General features: G+C 42.1%; 1 long non-coding RNA gene across 2 annotated transcripts in view; it reads left to right on the top strand.

Annotated features, from left to right (window-relative positions):
* The first annotated feature begins 8,490 nt into the window (after window positions 1-8,490).
* Window positions 8,491-13,309, top strand: part of LOC124876105 — a 36,824-nt gene continuing 32,005 nt past the window's right edge. For both annotated transcript variants that reach the window (XR_007040212.1, XR_007040213.1), the window contains exons 1-2: window positions 8,491-8,868; window positions 8,954-9,049. This is a non-coding gene — a long non-coding RNA (uncharacterized LOC124876105). The remainder of the gene's footprint in view (window positions 8,869-8,953; window positions 9,050-13,309) is intronic.

Here is a 13,309-nt window from a genome sequence, read left to right on the forward strand (position 1 = left end):
CATTTCAAATAAAAAACATCATAACTACTGTGAAACATGGTGGTGGTAGTGTGGTGGTCTGGGCTACTTTGATTTGGAACCATGAATTCTCCTCTCCAGCAGAAAATCCTGAAGAAGAATGTCGGACTATCTGTTTCTAACCTTAAGCTTAAGCTCACTTGGTTTCTGCAGCAGGACAATAATCCCAAACTCACCAGCAAATGTTTCTCTAAGTGGTCTAGTTAAAGTCTAGACCTGATTGAAATGCTGTGGCATGACCTTAATGACCTTTAATGTGTCTGAATTAAAACCATTCTGCAAAGCAGAGTGGGGAACAAGCTGTTATTAGGTTTAAATTGTAAATCTATAAGTGGTAAAAACTTTTTAAAAACACTGCTGCTGGTAGATGTTACAGTTCTTTGGTTTAATCCAGGGTCATAATCTGTCAAAATGGAAAAATGTCAATTCATTCAAACAGGGATCGCAATAAGGGAATGTCACGGAGTGTTATATAAGGAAAATATTTTACAAATGATTAATTTAAACTATTTTATTGCTATTTGTAACCATATTTAATTAAAATACTTAATTACAAATCAAAATAATCTGATGCAGTACATACAGGTTCATATTGGGGATATGATTAAGTCAGATGATAAATGGTCCCAGTGCCTTTTCATAAACTACATCCCTAATATTTATTTTATCTGTTATATCAGGTTATTATTAAGGACAGGCTGTCAGTGCTGCATCACTGATAGTCGTAGATTCATGTCATGGAGTGACATCCTAAAACATGCTAAAATGTCTGTTTTCTGTGACCAGTGAATGGAAAACGAACGCTTGAAGAAAAAGAAGCCTCACTTCAGCATATGGCTTTGTTTACATTAAAGGCCTTTTTTGTTTGAGAAGACCAGACGGAGCGAAGCAGCACAGAAAACAAAGCCAAGTCCTTTGAGGCAAACCACCATAAAATGTGGGTCAGAACAAATAAAGTACAAGGTATAACAGAAAAGATTCATCCATGCAAATATATTTCCTCTTTTTGTAATCTCTACACAGCCATATCATTAAATCCTCAGTTTTTAACATTTCAGGCTCATTCCTCCATCTGTGTTTGGGAAAAATGTAAAATCTTCATATCTTTGGCAGTAATTGCTCCAGAAGCCAACAGATGTGCTTTTAAGTGCTAATGCACGGGCGAGGAGGGCTGAGCCGTTACACCAGGGATGTGAGCTGAAGTCAGCACATCCAGGCTGATAACAAGCCCGGCGCAAAGTCACTTAAAAGTCAATCAGCGTTGTTTGTTGGGAAACTTCCACAACTCCAAATCAGTGGCGGGAGAGGCAGCGCTAGGAGAAGCATCTCGAGGTAATCATGTGTTGGTTGTGCTCCTCAAATGATGTCAGGCAATTTCTAAACAGATCAAATCAAAACAAGAGGAAACTGGAGGGACTGGATACAGGCTGAAAGTTACTGAAGGCATATGAAAGAGTTAACCTTCTGGTTAAACATGGCATCCTCTTAAAAATCTTCCTAAGAGAGGAATTGTTGTGGATTTCCTTTATTAAAAAGCAGCTCCCTCCACCATCCATCACCCCCTCCAATAATGACCTTAACATCCGATCAGATAGCTGTATGGAGTGAAGTGCTTCATGTGAAGCTGCACTGCTTCACAGCCAAGAGATACAAGCTCCTGCAGTAATCATCACCCAATAAAAAGTGGCCTAATGGTGTGTGGTGCATCTCCATGAGTGTTAAGGGAGTTTCCAACAGTGAAAACAATCTGCCTTTTCTCCAACCACAAATGCAACTACTTCTCCATGATGAACCATCTTTAAGCAAGTCCTCCTTCCCATGGCAGGAGTGTTGCATTGTGGTTAATTAGGACCGGTACCAAGGGAGCACCAAGTAGCTGAAAGATGTAGGTGGGCAGAGAAGAATAAACTGTTCTCTGAAGCTGAAACACAAACAAAGCCACTCACAGTCACTGGCCACTATATTAGGTACAGCAGCTTGTTAGTGAAACAGCCAATCACATGACAGCAACTCAACAGATGCATCTAGATGTTATGAAGACAACCTGCAGAAGTTCAGACTGAGCATCGGAATGTGGAAGAAATGGTTTTTAAGGGACATTAAGCATGGTATGGTATGGCATGGCATATAAGAATATATTTGGGGAATTATTATTAGAATAATTAATATGGAAGAATTCAAAATTACCTCCTTAAAATCTAATTTCACTTACAGAAGAAATACCAAGACATACAACTTGTAAATACGTATGAAGGTTAATTTACAAATATAAATGTGATTGAATGTGTTACTCAAATCATTTCCATGCATTTATGTTGAAATCATGAGAATGAAAATGGTACGGAGTGTCATGCCACGGAGCTGAGCGCAGGTTTGTATTGGGCATGTGTGTGGTCTCTCTCTCTCACCTCCTGCTGCAGGGTGCGACAGGCAGGTGCAGCCACACAGCTGAAGATCATCTGGGTTAATCAAGAGGAGCCTCTTAAGCAACAGGAACCCTGAAGGAGTCAGATTGTTAACTCACCTGAGTGGTAATCAGACCAGCAAATTTAGCTCTGTCTTTTGTGTTTCCTGACCTTGTTTCTTACACTTGCTTTGCTGTCTTTTTTCCTTAGAGAGGAAAGGACTCCGAAGACCAGGACTCTTCCCATCCTATGTTCTGAACCCAAATTCACAATTAGCTGAAGCCACCTCACTGTGCTCCGCCAACCAAGAGTCTCCTTCAGTTTACTGGAACCTGCCAGCCCCAAGAAGGTATAACCTCTTCTCTGGATCACCTGCCCGCAAGAACCCTGCCTATCCAACCTCACCTCCACCTCCTGGAAAGAAACACGAAGAAACAATAAGCACTTCACCACAGCCTCACCTGCCAAACTTGGCCTCAGTGGCATCACTCACTCCCCCAGGAATCTTCACTTCTTCATAACAGTGTGACTCTACAAACACTTCCAGTTAAACATTATCTCCAGCAACCAGTATTCACCCACCACTCTTCCTCAGTGCCTTGACCAGCAGAACCTGGATTCCCAGACGACCGCCTTACATCTTCCTGTTTCTCAATAAATCAGCTAAACTTGAACTCTGCCTCCGTAATTGTTGCCTGCACGACAGTCAACTGGTTCACCATTATGGCAGGAAGGTCATGAATCGGAGAAAGTTGATAAAGTATGGAGAAAATAATGTTAAAATAATTTCAGGGAAGTGATGCATAATTAAACTTCAAAATGATTATAGACTATTCTAAAACCGCTATAATCTAATTGTGTATTAAAACTGGTGGACATCTAGGTTAAAAAAATGTAAGGTCTCAAACTTTGAAATGAGGACAACTACATATCTGCTGAAATAAGCAGTTAATTTGGGAATTCATTTGAAGGGGAAGAAATAAGCAATTTACAAAAATGGGTCAGTAAATGGGTCACAAAGGATAGAATTAATCCTCTCTTCCACTGAAGTTCATTTGAAATGCTTAATATAGATTTTATGATAATAGAACATTATAACAGATGCTAATAAACACAACTAAAAAGATGAAGAGATCCATCTATATTGGACAACTAAGGTGAGGTGCACTGAGAAATCTCTGCTTTGTGTGCTTCCTATTCTGAAGCTAGATGCAAAGACAAAACTGCCTTTAAAATAGCTCTACTGAGTAAACTCTCTGCACTGACATCGTCTGTCCACATATAAATAAGGCATTACGCATGATTTTAGCTGAAAGTGTACCCATACTTTGGAAATTATTAGCAGAGCTAATGGCCTGGAGTTCACAAAGACCAAAGCACTTTGCATTAGGGAGATGGCACAGAAAAATACCATCTGCTAAAAGCTGAAGGTTTTCTTGCTGCAGGGAGGGAAAGCAGGGAAGGAGGTGACATGCTGTGCTGCTGTGTTTACAAACAGTGGCGCAGGGATGTCAAATAAGTCATCTTTCAGTGAGGTCTTTCTGACAATCTTGCAGATAATTGTTTGGACGTATGTGACTTATATTTAGAAGATCCCTGTGTACGCAGTGAGGATGAGTTGAGGAATCATAGTGGGGTGTGGGGTCTGGGTGCAGAAGATGGCAAACCTCTATACCACCCAGCAATAGAAACCAAAGACCTTTTTTTCATTGATGAAGTGAAATAAACACAACGTAATAACACCTCACTCCTTCTGTTTTATGCTATATATTCGTAAAAACCACATGTACATATTTTATAATCTGATACAGATTTGAGGAATACCTGACATAATATTAATTATAATAATATATATATATATTAATTAATAATATTATAAAAAACTTCTCTGTCTTTGATCATTTTTGCACCTGCCATGTTTGTAGCTTAGCTGAGGACAGCTGCGATCTGACTTGCTCCTGCATGTATTTAGTCCAATAGTGAATCCAGTGCAGAAATAAAGAAAACAGTGGGAGCAAAACAAGTGCAAAATATGGAGGAGATTGCACTGCTTTGTGAATTTCCCCCTCTGTTTGCATCTCTCCTTAGAATATTATCAAACCCAAGCCGGCCTTTATGTGGCAGTTCTGGAAATCACATCAGGGATGCATTTCCTTCAGTGTGAAACTCTTCTTCACTCCCTCCTCTACAAGCCTGTGTGGGATTGACAGAATTAAGGTGCAGCTGAATTTATGAGTGAAAGATATGAATATTGTTTACATATTAATCATTCATGATGGGCTGCCAAGCACAGAGACCACAGCACCCCTGGAAATTACCGCTTCACCTCAGGAACATAAATTATCTATCAGATTCCAATAAAACTCCTCAACACAGCAAACTGGAAGCAAGGCGACATATTGGAACCCATCCATTCAGAACCCATCCTGTCTGGCCAGCAGGTAACGTTTGCGTGCCACTGCTCATACTTGGTGAAGTTGCAGCAGTTAGGACCTATATTTACAGATGATGTCACAGGGTGGAGAACCTGTAGACAATTTAATGTCAGTAAATACAAAACACACCCATGCAGAACAGGTTGTGGATGAGTTTCTTGTCGCTGACAGGTTGGGTTGGTTCACATGTTCCCTGTCATGCCAAACAGCACTCAGCACAGCTTATTGTTTAAACACAGATTCATCATAGATTTGAACTTTTGAGATGTAAAAACGAGAAAATAAACTCTAAAACGTTGGTTCCAGGACAGGGTGCACAGCGGTGCAGTTCTTAGCACTGTTGCACTGCCGCAAGAAGCCCCTGGGTTTGAATTCAGGCATTTCTGCAGGAGGTTTAAAGGGTTTTTCCAGGTCCTCTAGCTTCCTCCTGTAGTCTGAAAACAGGGTTAGGGTTACTGATCTCAACATTGCCCTGAGGAATGAACATGTGTGCCTGGGAGTTAGTCCTGTGTGTCTTTAGTGTTACCCAGTGATGGACCTGTCTAGGACCCAGTGACCACTGGAGATAGTGACCAGCACCCCTGCAGCCCAGCATGGTTAAGCGGCTACAGAAAATGGATGATTCCAGAATTCCAGGATTCCAGAATGTCACCTGTATGAAGAGTTGTTTTGGAAAATGTAAAGGGTCTGGTAAAAACATTTTCAGGTAACCTGGATGATAGCAGGTAAAGTATATGAAAAGTCAAATTTGAGATGTTGCTGTGCATTGCGAGCTGCCCCAGCCGAGTGTGAAGCGGCTGGGATGAAGATCAGCTCCTCCAAGTCCGAGGCCATGGTTCTCGACTGGAAAAGGGTGGCTTGTCCTCTTCAGGTTGGAGGGGAGTTCCTGCCTCAAATGGAGGAGTTCAAGTATCTCGGGGTCTTGTTCACGAGTGGAGCGAGAGATCGACAGACGGATCGGTGCGGCTGCCGCAGTAATGGGGGCGCTGTGCCGGTCCGTTGTGGTGAAGAGAGAGCTGAGCCGAAAAGCGAAGCTCTCAATTTACCGGTCGGTCTACGTTCCTACCCTCACCTATGGCCATGAACTTTGGGTCATGACCCAAAGAACGAGATCCTAGATACAAGCGGCTGAAATGAGCTTCCTCCGAAGGGTGGCCGGGCTCTCCCTTAGAGATAGGGTGAGGAGCTCGGCAATCCGGGAGGGCCTCAGAGTAGAGCCACTGCTCCTCCACATTGAGAGGAGCCAGTTGAGGTGGCTCGGGCATCTATACCGGATGCCTCCTGGACGCCTTCCTCGGAAGGTGTTCCAGGCACGTCCCACCGGGAGGAGGCCCAGGGGACGGCCCAGGTCACGCTGGAGGGACTATGTCTCTCGGCTGGCCTGGGAACGCCTTGGGCTCCACCCAGAGGAGCTGGAAGAGGTGTCTGGGGAGAGGGACGTCTGGGCGTCTCTGCTGAGTCTGCTGCACCCGTGACCCAGTCCCGAATAAGCGGAAGACGACACGTACGAGTACGAGCTGTGCATTGCAAACATAAAATAAGCCTGTACCATTTATTAATTCCCTAAAGGGTTATGTTTCATCTTCCATATCTACAAGTTAAGAGAATTTTGAGCTTGGATAGTGGACAGTAACACACTTACACTTCTTACACAACGTTTTATTGACCTGGTTGACATGTTTCATACACACAAGCATCTATGGAACACTGATCAGTGAACTGTGATGGAGGGCCGTGTCTGTTGTCAGTGTTTCCACCAAAAAAACGTATTAATTGGACAAATAAATGTGCACATTCAGGCCAATTCTTCTGATCATTTAAATTAATGGATCACTAGTTCCACTAGTTTCCTTTCACAGCTTCATCTAAAAATGTAACTTTTACAATCCAGTTGAAAATTAAACCCACATCCCCATCTTCAAAGTCTCAAAGATTACCCAAAAAAACAAGTCATAAAGAGTGGAGCAAGCAGAGAACTGACCACAAGCTCATAAAAGCCTGGTGCTCAGAGGACCACATCAGTGCATGAAGAGCAGAGATCTTCCCTCAGGAGAACCGTTTTCTGCAGGTTTGTACAAAGATAAACCACCTGCATGCTTTTCCTACTAATTATGAACTATTTATTACTAATTACTTGAAAAATTTCTTGAAAAATGTTAGGAAGAGTTTTTGTTCTCTGTTTCCCCTCCTTCCCTTTGTCCCTTATTTCTCCAGTTTTTTTAATGATCTATTAAAATGGTCTTTAGCGATTTAAACAATGGTTTTTCAGGCTGCTTCCTGCCCAAGTTTTTTCTCAGGGCCTGAAATCAGCTGCTGAACCAGTGTGATGTTAACACATAACCCAGAATCAAGTTTAGACTCATTTCACTCCCATTTCTCCAATGAAACTCTTTACTCTGGTTCAACTATTCATCTAATCACCAAGGAGTCTTTACTGGGTCACCTGTTCAGCCCTTGTTCTCACACTGCTTCAACACCAACATGCTTCACCTACAACCATTCATCCCTGCTTCTTCTTCCTCCCTTTTATCCCCACCATCTTTGGTTTTCCTCATCCTTATCTCGTTCACCCGTCTCATTCCTCATCCCTACCTCCTTCATTTTCCAACAAAGTGATTCCCAAAGATCTGTTAGCTGTGAACTTGCATACAGTAGATGGTCAGACTAAGGATGATGCATCTCTGGTGTCCTTTGGCATGTCTCAGCTGAATTCTCTCCAATTTCATGACATGGCTTTAAAATACTGTTCATCAGCTGAGGAGAGTTTTGAAACATCTGACGCTTCCATTGTTTGTCCTCAACTTGTCCAGCTTGAGCACACACTGGAAGAAAGAACTGACCAAGAAGCAGCAAAAGTCCAATATTTCAAAGTCCTCAGAAAGCCTGGAGAACTTCTGATCACTTTCAGATTTCCAGAAGGTCTGAGTCACTGGATGAAACATATTCGGAAGCCAGGGCTGGTTTAAGAGTTTTTGCAGTGTAACATGTTGAAGCAAAATAAAATGTTGAACAAAGACTGAATGTGAATATCTGAATATGACTTTAACATGAAAGCGAGTTATTTGCTTCTTGTTTGGGGCTTACACTAACAAGTGGAAATACAAGAGAGAAGTTAAGCTTAAGCCTCCTCTATGTTATTAGTTGAGCAGCAGAAACCCAGCACAATAATTAGTTTCCCAGGGGCAGCGTGTTTAAGAACGATAAGCATGGCTTTGGTTGAAGAAGAGTCGGAGTAGGAGTGGAGCTGCTTGTTATCTGTGCAGAGCAGAGGGAAGGGAGCTGCTGCTGCTAGAACTTTGACAGACAGAGGTGAGAGGTGGGGGTGGGGGGGAAAGATTACTATCTGCTGCAAAGATTTCTGCTAATATTTCAGGACTCATCTGCACATTTAGATTCAGTCTGAGGACTCTTAATGCCAGTGACTGTAGAGGCTTTAGAAAGGTCCTCATGCTGCTGCAGCCTGCAGCTTCCACTGCCTGCTGCATACCCACCAGAACCCACTGAAGAGCCGGAACCGCAGAAAGAACCAGAGCAGACAACCGTCGGCTGTTCTGGTGCTCACATGGGTTAGCATCATCGGTTCACGCCACAATCATTATTCATGGTGTGTCGCGGCTGCGGAGCTGCTCATGACGAAGGGCTTGTCAGGATGCGCTTGTCAAGTAAGCCTGACCGCCGTGGCGTGTGAGGGAAGAGGAGGAAGAGGGGGAAAGTTGAAGAGTCTGTTGGGAAATCGATCTGAGGTCCGTGCTGGGATGGTTTTCAGACGAGTCATTCACGAACAAAGCCGAGCTGATGCAGCTGGCTGTACAGACAACCCATCCTCGTTAGGTTCTGGTTCCGAGAGCAGCGGAGAACCGGCTCGACAAATTATTTAGGCTCACTATAGACTCCAAACTGCTCTCCAGCTTCTTTAGGTTGTTTCCTCACAAGTTTCACTCAGTAGGACCTGATTACTGTGAGCTGCATTAGTGAAGAAGAAACCCTCCTGATTATTCGGCGACACGCAGGTTTGCATCTCCTGCTTGTAAAAACGTGCTTTGTTTTCTGCAAAACAGAAAAATCCCATGAATCTTTATTCATTTTCTTCTGCAGGTGATGGAGGTTTTAAGTTGGAAGTACTTGCTATGCTTTCTTTCTCCTCGCCTGATTTAGATCCACCCATTATTCCATCTCAGTTTGGAAAACTCTGTGAGTAAATGATGAAACAATAAATATTATTTATTGTTTCAATAAATCTTCATGTCTCAAGTGTTCTGCAGCCGATAACCGTTCTTCTTCGTGGATTGTCCTGGATGTAGCTCCATGATGCTGCCACCACCATGTTTCACTGTGGGAATGGTGCGTTCAGGGTGATGTGTGGTGTTAGCCAACACATAACATGTCGCCTACAGGCCAGAAACTTCAGTTTTTGTCCCCTCTGATCAGAACAGCATCCTCCACATATTTGCCATGTCTCCTAAATGGCTTGTGGAAAACTGCAGGACCTATTGTGTCTTTCTTCTGGGGACTCTTCCATAAAGGCCAGATTTGTGCAAAGCACAACTAATACGTAGACAGATTTTCCCACCTGAGCTGTGGATCTTTGCAGCTCCTCCAGAGCCACCATGGTTCTATTGGCTGTTTCTCTGATTAATGCTCTCCTTGTCCAGCCTGTCCCTTCAGGTGGACATCCATGCCTTGGTAGGTCTGCAGTTGGTCCATCCCCTCTCCATGTTCAGATGATGGATTGAACAGAGTTCTGTGAGATGTTCAGAGTTTGGAATATTGTTGTAGAACCTAACCCTGCTTTAAACTGAACCAGACCTTTCTCCCTAACCTGTCTGCTGTGTTCCTTGGTCTTCATGACGCTGGTTGTTCTCTAATGTTCTCTAACAAACCTCTGAGGCTGGAAACAGAACAGCTCCACATTCAGTTGCACTCAGCTGGAATCTCTTTACTCATTAAATGATGCCTGAAGATGTTTGGTTGTGCTGAATTTTATAACGGGGTGTCAGAGTAAAGGGGGTTGCCAAATGCCAAACATTTCAGATTTATTTTCAAATTTTTTAAAACAATTACTCATCTATATTCCACTTCATTCATATTTATGCTGTACTTCCTGTTGGTGTGTCAGATAAAATCCCACTGAAACACTGAAAGTTTGGAACATGACCAAATGGCAAAGGTTGAAAGGGTTGTGAAGGTGCAGTCTTCTAATCATTTTAAGTTTTATACAAGAATCTGTTTGTCATAAGTTACTTGGGTAAGTAGAGATTACATAAAAATATAAAATAAATCATGATAATTGTTTAATGCCTTTCAGCAACTTCCAAGACGTCCTTTTGATTTGTTTTTCTCTTCTTGTTTCCTGTCTGTGGTTCATCTGTGCTCCTTTCCTGTTGCTCATTTGCTAATTATGGCTAAAGGGTTAAATTCAATTCAATGCAATTCAATTCAAAGATACTTTATTGATCCCCTTCGGAGTCAATCAATGGAAAACATCCACCATCTAAAATTAAAACCATTAGGTTGAAATCTAAAGCTGCAGTAAAACAAGAGCGTCATGATCTAGAGGTGTTTAGGTTTTGATTCTCTGCTGTATTCTGACCATTTCTATGCTGTTCATTAAGTTCTTGGTTTCTTCAGGTCCTTGTCCTCATGCATTGATCTTTTCTCGTGTCATTCAGTCCATTTCTCCGGGCTCATTATTAGTTAGTGCTTGTTGTTGTATAAGTTCTCAGTTTATTCTTCTGGTTTTTGTACTTTTAGATTATTTTTAGATCTCTGTTAGATTTTTTCCTTAGGCCTTCTCGTATTTCCATTTAGCTCCATTAATGTTCATCAGCCATTCAGCCACAGCCACCATGTAATTATGTAGATCCTGCACCACCTCATTTCGTCCATAGCCTGCACCAGTTTCTTCAGCTGTTTAAAAAAAGCTAATTTTTAAAAATAGCACAAATGAAACAGAAACGGTGAGGTTACCGAGTCCGACAGTGTGCAACCCCTTCATGTAGAGCCTGCTATTTGGTCCTTCATCATCTAGACAAGTACTTGGAGCAAAGCTCCTGAGGGCTGATTGAAATGCTTTTATGTGCAGTCAGTCACCTGGTCGGAGATCCACTGCTCACTGGCAGAAGGCAAAGGAGCGCTCATTGGGCTGCACTTCACTCCTGCACGTTCACCACGGACACAAAGAGCAAAAAAACTGGAGGATGGCTTCAATCAGACCATTTGTTCTGATAGTGGTTTCAGAAACAGGCCAAGAAACACAGATTCTGATTTCATTACCAATACAAAATGATGGGAGAGTAGTGGCCTTGTGGTTAGAGAGCAGGGCATTTGCATCCTGTAGAGGCCACAAGTACCCTGGTTCGAATCCCACAGCCTGCTGCTTTGGCTCCTGGAGCAAAACCCTTAGCCCCCAAATGCTCCCCGGGCACCGCACAATGGCAGCCGACTGCTCCCTAAGGGATGGGTTAAATGTAGAGGATAATTTCTCAATAAAATCTAAATTATTATCAAGAAGAGCTCCTTTTACAAACACTCAGAAGCACTGCTTGACAAGCCTTTTCTCAGGTTCGGCTTGTGTAGCATACAGTAACTCGGTAAAACATAAAAGCGTGTCCCCACAGGAAGAACTAGGAGCCTTTGAACTAAACTTCAATCAATTTAAAAACATTTATATTTTTTTAAATAATGACACAACAGACAAGTAGAATTTATTTAAATAGTGTATTTGTTGAGATAGATAGATAGATAGATAGATAGATAGATAGATAGATAGATAGATAGATAGATAGATAGATAGATAGATAGATAGATAGATAGATAGATAGATAGATAGATAGATAGATAGATAGATAGATAGATAGATAGATAGATAGATAGATAGATAGATAGATAGATAGATAGATAGATAGATAGATAGATAGATAGATAGATAGATAGATAGATAGATAGATAGATAGATAGATAGATAGATAGATAGATAGATAGATAGATAGATAGATAGATAGATAGATAGATAGATAGATAGATAGATAGATAGATAGATAGATAGATAGATAGATAGATAGATAGATAGATAGATAGATAGATAGATAGATAGATAGATAGATAGATAGATAGATAGATAGATAGATAGATAGATAGATAGATAGATAGATAGATAGATAGATAGATAGATAGATAGATAGATAGATAGATAGATAGATAGATAGATAGATAGATAGATAGATAGATAGATAGATAGATAGATAGATAGATAGATAGATAGATAGATAGATAGATAGATAGATAGATAGATAGATAGATAGATAGATAGATAGATAGATAGATAGATAGATAGATAGATAGATAGATAGATAGATAGATAGATAGATAGATAGATAGATAGATAGATAGATAGATAGATAGATAGATAGATAGATAGATAGAGTCATGATTTTTACAGCCAACTTAACCCACATGCAGAGACTCTCAGAGAACTTTGTAAAAGGAATGAGTTTTTATTAAAAGATGATCAGGAGCGACGAGTCTAATCTTCCTTACTGTGAAAACACAAAGAGAAAAGATAAATAGCTGAACCTCAGAAACATGAACCAACATAAACGTATCTTACTGGACATTCCGGATTAACCCGCCAGGGAGAGAATAAATGTCAGGAAAGGAGTTCAGCTTGCCATGCACAGACTAGATCAGGAAGTAGCCTTAGCCACTACGGAGGACTGGAACAGATCAGGTAGGATTCACACCTGGAACAGGTAACAAAGCAAGTTAGAGTTCACAACAACAGATCCTTCAAAATATATCCATGGTACAAATCATGCAAAGATTTCAGAGCTGGCCAGAAATTACCACGGAGGCAAAAACACTCAGGCACCGAGGTGTTGGCAACCTTCCTCTATATGCTTCCCAGCTGATGAGTAGATGCACAACACCTGTTGCCTCAGGTACACTCCTACTGGCGGCACCTAGTGTCGAAAAGGTGTAAGCTACAGGCAGCAGAACTCCAAATCCTGACACCACCTCCCCCTCAACGGCCGCCTCTTGACTCCCAGAAGACGCTGCTTGGTCGGCCCGGAAATCCCAGATCAAAGACGGAAGGAACCCGGAACCCAGGAGCGATCCTCCGGACCATACCCCTCCTAGTCAACGAGATACTGATGTCCACGTCCCCGTCGTCGAGAGGCCACAATGCGGCGAACAGAGTAGACAGGGTGGCCCTGAAAGTACCGGGCGGGCGGAGGGCAGAGCGTGCTGGTCTGAACAGGTTTCAACTGAGAAACGTGAAAAACAGGGTGAACACGGAGACTAGGAGGCAGACGAAGGCGAACAGATGCAGGACCCATGAGAAAATCAATTACATAGGGTCCGATGAACCTGGGAGAGAGCTTTCTGGACAGGGACTTGATTGGAATGTCCCGTGCGGCGAGCCAAACCTTCTGACCAGGGAGGTAACTAGGA

Source organism: Girardinichthys multiradiatus, chromosome 11 (assembly GCF_021462225.1).
Source record: "Girardinichthys multiradiatus isolate DD_20200921_A chromosome 11, DD_fGirMul_XY1, whole genome shotgun sequence".
Lineage (NCBI taxonomy): Eukaryota > Metazoa > Chordata > Actinopteri > Cyprinodontiformes > Goodeidae > Girardinichthys > Girardinichthys multiradiatus.